The following is an 8,423-nucleotide window of genomic DNA, read 5'->3' as shown; positions in this document are numbered from 1 at the left end:
ATTTTCAGTTGCTTGGGGACAAGCAACAATTTAAGTTTGGTGTTGTGATGAGCGGATAATTTATACGCTTTTTGGCATTATTTTTAGGTAGTTTTTAGTAGGATCTAGCTACTTTTAGGGATGTTTTTATTAGTTTTTATGAAAAATTCACATTTCTGGACTTTACTATGATTTTGTGTGTTTTATTGTAATTTCAGGTATTTTCTGGCTGAAATTGAGGGACCTGAGCAAAAATCTGATTCAGGCTGAAAAAGGATTGCTGATGTTGTTGGATTCTGACCTCGCTGTACTCGAAGTGGATTTTCTGGAACCACAAAACTCCAAATGGCACGCTCTCAACTGCGTTGAAAATTAGACATCCAGGGCTTTCCATCAATATATAATAGTCTATACTTTATTCGAGTTTAGATGACGCAAACTGGCGTTCAACCTCAGCTCCATGCTGCATTTTGGAGTAAAACGCCAGAAACACGTCACAAACCAGAGTTAAACGCCAAAAACGCGTTACAACTTGGCGTTTAACCCCAAGAGAAGTCTCTGCACGTGTAAAGGTCAAGCTCAGCCCAAGCACACACCAAAGTGGGCCCCGGAAGTAGATTTTTGCACTTAGACTTATTTCTGTAAACCCTAGTAGCTAGTTTAGTATAAATAGAACTTTTTACTATTGTACTAGTGTCTAATCTTTGGATTACCTTTGATCCTTTGATCACGTTTTGGAGGCTGGCCATTCGGCCATGCCTGGACCATTATCACTTATGTATTTTCAACGGTGGAGTTTCTACACACTATAGATTAAGATCGAGCGTGTATCTCCTGGATTACTTAATCAGAATCTTCGTGGTATAAGCTAGAATCCATTGGCGGCATTCTTGAGAATCCGGAATGTCTAAACCTTGTCTGTGGTATTCCGAGTAGGATTCAGGGATTGAATGACTGTGACGAGCTTCAAACTCACGAGTGTTGGGCGTAGTGACAGACGCAAAAGGATAAATGGATCCTATTCCGACATGATCGACAACCGACAGATGATTAGTCGTGCTGTGACAGAGCATTTGGACCATTTTCACTGAAAGGACGGGAGGTAGCCATTGACAACGGTGAAACCCAACATATAGCTTGTCATGGAAAGGAGTATGAAGGATTGATGAAAGCAGTAGGAAAGCAGAGATTCAGAAGGGACAAAGCATTTCCATACACTTATCTGAATTTCCCACCAATGATTTACAAAAGTATCTCTATCTTTATTTTATGCTTTATTTATATTTATATTTTCGAAAACCATTATAACCATTTGAATCCGCCTAACTGAGATTTACAAGATGACCATAGCTTGCTTCATACCAACAATCTCCGTGGGATCGACCCTTACTCACGTAAGGTATTACTTGGACGACCCAGTGCACTTGCTGGTTAGTTGTGCGGAATTGTGACGAAGTGTGATTCACGTTTGAGAGCACCAAGTCTTTGGCACCATTGTTGATGATCACAATTTCGTGCACCACTACTCTTCCTATCTGGGACAAGTCCAGAATCTATCCCAAATCATGAACTTGACTTGGTCATCTACCAAGCTTTCAATTGCTAAGTGCTAACCCAACTTGCAAGGGGATTCCCACAGAATCATGATACACAACACAGATGTACAAAGGACCTCTAAGACATCTATGGCTTTTTCTTTAATTTTGTACCTTCTGCCTTTTTCCACTCACTGGCTTTTTCTTACAAATCTCACTCCATTTGCCTTTTTCACCATGAGACTCAGACAGACAAAACTAAAGAAAATACAAAATGAAACACATTAAAGGAGAAGAACTTCTGTTAGCTTTGGGTAGCTATGAGAACTCTGTGTTTTCTCTCCTTGTCTCAAGCCTTGGCTGTTCACCCTTATTATAGAAGGGGAGGCTTCTAAAGTTAAAACCGGTCCAACCGAGCCAACTTCTTCTTCTTCAACATAAGAACTGGTTCGGACAAAGAGAAGAGAAAGGGAAAACTGAAGTCATAACAACATGCATGTACCTCTCTCTCATCCCTTCTCATCAAGCTTCATCAATATGAGCCTTCTATCTTGACTTTGTCCCCAAGAAAGATTTCTGACCCTTGATGAACTCTTGATCCTTGACAGCTCCATTTGTTATATTTTTGCTTCTTCTTCCACGTAGCTACAGTAGCTACCTTCTGTGATGGATGAACAAAAAGTAGAAATGAGCTTCACCTCAGAGATTGGTGCACGAAATTGTGTATGCCAATATTAATGGACTATTTAACACAGCTTCGCACAACTAACCAGCAAGTGCACTGGGTCGTCTAAGTAATACCTTACGTGAGTAAGGGTCGAATCCCACGGAGATTGTTGGCTTGAAGCAAGCTATGGTTATTTTATTATTCTTAATCAGGATACCAATAGGGTTCTTTAGTTTCGTATTAACTAAAAAGGGCATAAAATAAATACTTATTGTGCAATAATGGAGAATATGTTGGAGTTTTGGAGATGCTTTGTCCTCTGAATCTCTGCAACATACTGCTTTCTTACTTTCAAAATTTGCAAGGCTCCTTCCATGGCAAGCTATATGTAGGGTGTCACCGTTGTCAATGGCTACTTCCCATCCTCTTAGTGAAAATGGTCCAAATGCTCTATCATAGCACGGCTAATCAGTTGTTGGTTCTCGATCATGTCGGAATAGAATCCATTGATTCTTTTGCGTGTCATCATGCCCAACACTCGTGAGTTTGAAGCTCGTCACAGTCATCCAATCCCAGAATCCTACTCGGAATACCACAGACAAGGTTTAGACTTTCCGAATTCTCATGCATGCCGCCATCAATTCCAGCTTATACCACGAAGATTCTGATTAAGGAATCTAAGAGATACTCATTCGCTCTGATGTAGAACGGAGGTGGTTGTCAGGCACACGTTCATGGGGTGAGGAAGGTGATGAATGTCACGGATCATCACCTCCTTCATAGTGAAGCGCGAATGAACATCTTAGATAGGAACAAGCATATTTGAATGAGAAACAGAAATAATTGCATTAATTCATCGAGACGCTGCAGAGCTCCTCACCCCCAACAATGGGGTTTAGAGACTCATGCCGTCAAAGAGTATAAAATTCAGATCTGAAAAAATGTCATGAGATCCAAAATAAATCTCTAGAAGTTGTTTAAATACTAAACTAGTAACCTAGGTTTACAGAGAATGAGTAAACTAAGATAATTGGTGCAGAAATCCACTTCTGGGGCCCACTTGGTGTGTGCTGGGGCTGAGACTAAAGCTTCTCACGTGCCTGGGCTATTTTTGGAGTTGAACGCCAGGTTGTAACGTGTTTTTGGCGTTGAACTCCAACTTGTAACCTGTTTCTGGCGCTGGATGCCAGACTGCAACATAAAACTGGCATTGAACGCCAGTTTACGTCATCTATCTTCGTGCAAAGTATGAACTATTATATATTGCTGAAAATCCCTGGATGTCTACTTCCCAACCTAATTGTGAGCGCGCCAATTGGACTCCTGTAGCTCCAAAAAATCCATTCTGAGTGCAGGGAGGTCAGAATCCAACAACATCAGCAGTCCTTTTTTCAGCCTAAATCAGATTTTTGCTCAGCTCCCTCAATTTCAACCAGAAAATACCTGAAATCATAGAAAAATACACAAACTCATAGAAAAGTCCAGAAATGTGATTTTTGCTTAAAAGCTAATAAAATTCTATTAAAAACTAATTAAAACATACTAAAATCTACATGAAATTACCCCCAAAAAGCGTATAAAATATCCGCTCATCACAACACCAAACTTAAACTGTTGCTTGTCCCCAAGCAACTAGATAAATAAAAGAGGATAAAAAGAAATCAAGAAGCAATAATATCTCAGAGTTTTAAGTGAAGCTCAGATTCTAATTAGATGAGCGGGGCTAGTAGATTTTTGCTTCCAAACAGTTTTGGCATCTCACTTTATCCGTTGAAATTCAGAATGATTGGCATCCATAGGAACTCAGAATTCAGATAGTATTATTGATTCTCTTAGTTTAGTATGTTGATTCTTGAACACAGCTACTTTATGAGTCTTGGCTGTGGCCCTAAGCACTTTGTTTTCCAGTATTACCACCGGATACATAAATGCCACAGACACATAACTGGGTGAACCTTTTCAGATTGCAACTCAGCTTTGCTAAAGTCCCTAGTTAGAGGTGTCCAGAGCTCTTAAGCACACTCTTTTTGCTTTGGATCACGACTTTAACCACTCAATCTCAAGCTTTTCACTTGGACCTGCATGCCACAAGCACATGGTTAGGGACAGCTTGATTTAGCCGCTTAGGCCTGGATTTATTTCCTTGGGCCCTCCTATCCATTGATGCTCAAAGCTTTGGATCCTTTTTACCCCTGCCTTTTGGTTTTAAGGGCTATTGGGTTTTTCTGCTTGCTTTTTCTTTCTTTTTTCTTTTATTTTTTTGCAAAAAAAAAAATTTCCGCAAGCTTTGCTTCTACTTCACTGCTTTTTCTTGCTTCAAGAATCAATTTTATGATTTTTCAGATCATCAATAACATTTTTCTTGTTCATCATTCTTTCAAGAGCCAACTATTTTAACATTCACAAAATTCAATATAAAAAATAGGCACTATTCATGCATTCATTCAGAAGACAAAAAGTATTGCCACCACATATAAATAATTAGAATTTTCCTTATGAAGAATTCAAAAAAAATATTGCCTCTTTATTCTAAAAATCTACTATTTTATTCATGTTTGATGATGATGAGAAAAATAAATTATAACTTAATTGGAATTAAAATCAAAGTAGAGATACTAATTACTACTACTAATATATAACTTCTAAGGTAAATTCCTAATAAGAACAGTTATCACAGAGTTAAGGCAAAGATTAGAACTCAACGACCTTTATTTTAGGAAATGGATGTTCCTCTAGTCTGTGGGGTGCTTGGTCCTTCAAGAGATAATTTCTGACGCTTCAGTTCCTTTACGTCACATCCTTACTCTTCCTGTTCCCTTAGGTGCCATGATCTTGATGAGTTTTTGCTCAGTGATCATGGCGAATCACACTAAAATTAGAGGTTTGCTTGTCCTCAAGCAAAAGAAAGGAAAGGAGAGGAATAGTAGGAGAGGAAAATTCGAAATTCAAAAGATATGATGAGTTGATAAAGATATGAGAAGAAATTAAAAAGAATTGAAAAGAATTTAAAAAGATAGATGAGTTTTGAAAAAGATTTGAAAAAAAAAAGAAAAATCAAGAAATATGTTTAGGATTAAAAAAAATTTTGAAATTGAAGTTGAAAGATGAGAGTTTGTAACATGTTTATGCAAGAAATCATGAATTGAAACGTGAAAATTGGAAAAAAATTGAATTTAAAACGAAATTACCTCCTCCCTATAATCCTGGCGTTAAACGCCCAAATGCTGCATGTTTTGGGCGTTTAACGCCCATCTGTAGCTTTTCCTGGGCGTTCAACGCCCAGCTGTTGCTTCTTTCTGGCGTTGAACGCCAGGAACTCCTTTGTCACTGGGCGTTTTTCAGAACGCCCAGGACGCTGTAAATCTGGCGTTTAAACGCCCAGAAGGTGCTTCTTTCTGGCGTTCAACGCCCAGAAGATGCTTCTTTCTGGCATTTAACGCCCAAATGTCTATCCTTACTGGCGTTGAACGCCCAGTGGATGCTTCTTTTGGGCGTTCAACGCCCAAAACAGCTCTTACTGGCTTTTTCACACCAGTGAGCTTCTTTTTGTTGTTTTATCCTCTGAATTCTTCTGTAACTCTGTGAACTCATGCAATTGCCATTTTACCTTGAAGAAAATTGACATAAACCTGTAAAAATCAATTAATTAAACTTTGTAAATGGCTGGGTTGCCTCCCAGCAAGTGCTTCTTTATTGTCTTTAGCTGGACTATTACTGAGCTTTAATCAAGCCTCAGTTTTGAGCATTCTTGCTCAAAATTGCCTTCAAGATAATGTTTGACCCTCTGTCCATTAACAATGAACTTTTTATTAGAATCATTATCCTGGAGCTCTACGTATCCATATGGTGACACACTTGTAATCACATATGGTCCTCTCCACGGGGATTTCAATTTTTCGTGGAATAATCTGAGCCTAGAATTAAATAGCAGAACTTTCTGCCCTGGCTCAAAGACTCTGGATGACAATTTCTTATCATGCCATCTTTTTGCTTTCTCTTTGTAAATTTTTGCATTCTCGAAAGCATTGAGTCTAAATTCCTCTAGCTCATTTAACTGGAGCAATCGTTTTTCCCCAACTAACTTGGCATCAAGGTTTAGGAATCTGGTTGCCCAGTAGGCCTAATGTTCCAGTTCCACTAGCAAGTTCCATGCATTTCCATACACAAGCTAGTATGGAGAGGTCCCTATAGGGGTCTTGAATGCTGTTCTGTATGCCCATAGAGCATCATCCAAGCTTCTTACCCAATCCCTTCTATGGTTAATTACAGTCCGTTCCAGGATTCTTTTAAGTTCTTTGTTAGAGACTTCAGCTTGCCCATTTATCTGTGGATGATATGGAGTGGCTACCCTGTGGCTAACTCCATAACGAACCAAAGCAGAGTAAAGCTGTTTATTGAAGAAATGAGTGCCCCCATCACTGATTAGTACTTTAGGGGTGCCAAATCTGCTGAAGATGTGTTTCTGGAGGAATTTTAACACTGTCTTAGTGTCATTAGTGGGTGTTGCAATAGCTTCCACCCATTTGGATACATAATCCACTGCCACCAGAATATAAGCGTTTGAGTATGATGGTGGGAAAGGCCCCATGAAGTCAATACCCTATACATTAAACAACTCAATCTCCAAGATCCCTTGTTGAGGCATGGCATAACTGTGAGGTAGATTACCAGATCTTTGGCAACTGTCACAATTAAGTACAAACACTCGGGAATCTTTATAGAGAGTAGGCCAGTAGAAGCCACATTAGAGGACTCTTGTGGCTGTTCGCTCACTTCCAAAATGTCCTCCATATTGTGATCCATGGCAATGCCATAGGATCTTCTGCGCTTCTTCTTTAGGCACATATCTACGGATTACTCCGTCTGCACATCTCTTGAAGAGATACGGCTCATCCCAAAGATAATACTTTGCATCCGTGATCAGCTTCTTTGATTGCTGCCTACTGTATTCTTTGGGAATAAATCTCACTACCTTGTCGTTCGCAATGTCTGCAAACCATGGCACTTCTTGGATGGCAAAGAGTTGCTCATCCGGAAAGTTTTCAGAGATCTCAATAAGAGGGAGGGATGCCCCTTCTACTGGTTCTATTCGGGACAGATGATCTGCTACTTAATTCTCTGTCCCTTTTCTGTCTCTTATTTCTATATCCAACTCTTGCAGAAGCAACACCCATCTTATGAGTCTGGGTTTTGAATCCTGCTTTGTGAGTAGGTATTTAAGAGCAGCATGGTCAGTGTACACAATCACTTTTGATCCTACTAAATAGGATCTGAACTTGTCAATGGCGTAAACCATTGCAAGTAGCTCTTTTTCTGTGGTTGTGTAGTTCTTCTGTGCGTCAGTTAAAACACGACTGGCATAGTAAATGACGTGCAGAAGCTTGTCATGCCTTTGCCCCAACATTGCACCAATGGCATGGTCACTGGCATCACACATCAATTCAAAAGGTAATGTCCAGTCTGGTGCATAGATGACTGGTGCTGTGACCAGCTTAGCTTTTAGAGTCTCAAACACCTGCAGACACTCCTTATCAAAGATAAATGGCGTGTCAGCAGCTAGCAGATTACATAGAGGTTTGGCAATTTTTGAAAATCCTTTATAAACCTCCTATAGAATCCTACATGCCCCAGAAAGCTTCTGATTGCCTTAACATTGTAGGTGGTGGTAATTTTTCAATTACCTCTACCTTAGCTTGATCCACTTCTATGCCCTTGTTCGAAATTTTGTGCCCAAGGACAATTCTTTCAGTCACCATAAAGTGACATTTTTCCCAGTTTAAAACCAGGTTAGTCTCTTGGCACCTCTTTAGAACAAGTGCTAGATGATCAAGACAGGAGCTGAATAAGTCTCCAAATACTAAAAAGTCATCCATGAAGACTTCCAGAAATTTTTCCATCATATCAGAGAAAATAGAGAGCATGAACCTTTGAAAAGTTGCAGGTGCATTACATAGACCAAATGGCATCCTTCTGTATGCAAATACTCCGGATGGACATGTGAATGCCGTTTTCTCTTGATCTTGGGGATCTACTGCAATTTGATTATAACCTGAATATCCATCCAAGAAGCAGTAGTATTCATGACCTGCCAGTCTTTCTAGCATCTGGTCTATGAATGGTAAGGAAAAATGATCCTTTCTGGTGGCGGTATTGAGCCTTCTGTAATCAATGCACATACGCCACCCTGTAATTGTCCTTGTAGGAACCAGTTTATTTTTTTCATTATGGACCACTGTCATGCC

This window comes from Arachis hypogaea, chromosome 1 (genome assembly GCF_003086295.3).
Source record: "Arachis hypogaea cultivar Tifrunner chromosome 1, arahy.Tifrunner.gnm2.J5K5, whole genome shotgun sequence".
NCBI classification, from domain to species: Eukaryota; Viridiplantae; Streptophyta; class Magnoliopsida; order Fabales; family Fabaceae; genus Arachis; species Arachis hypogaea.
This window is presented reverse-complemented; position numbering follows the sequence as displayed.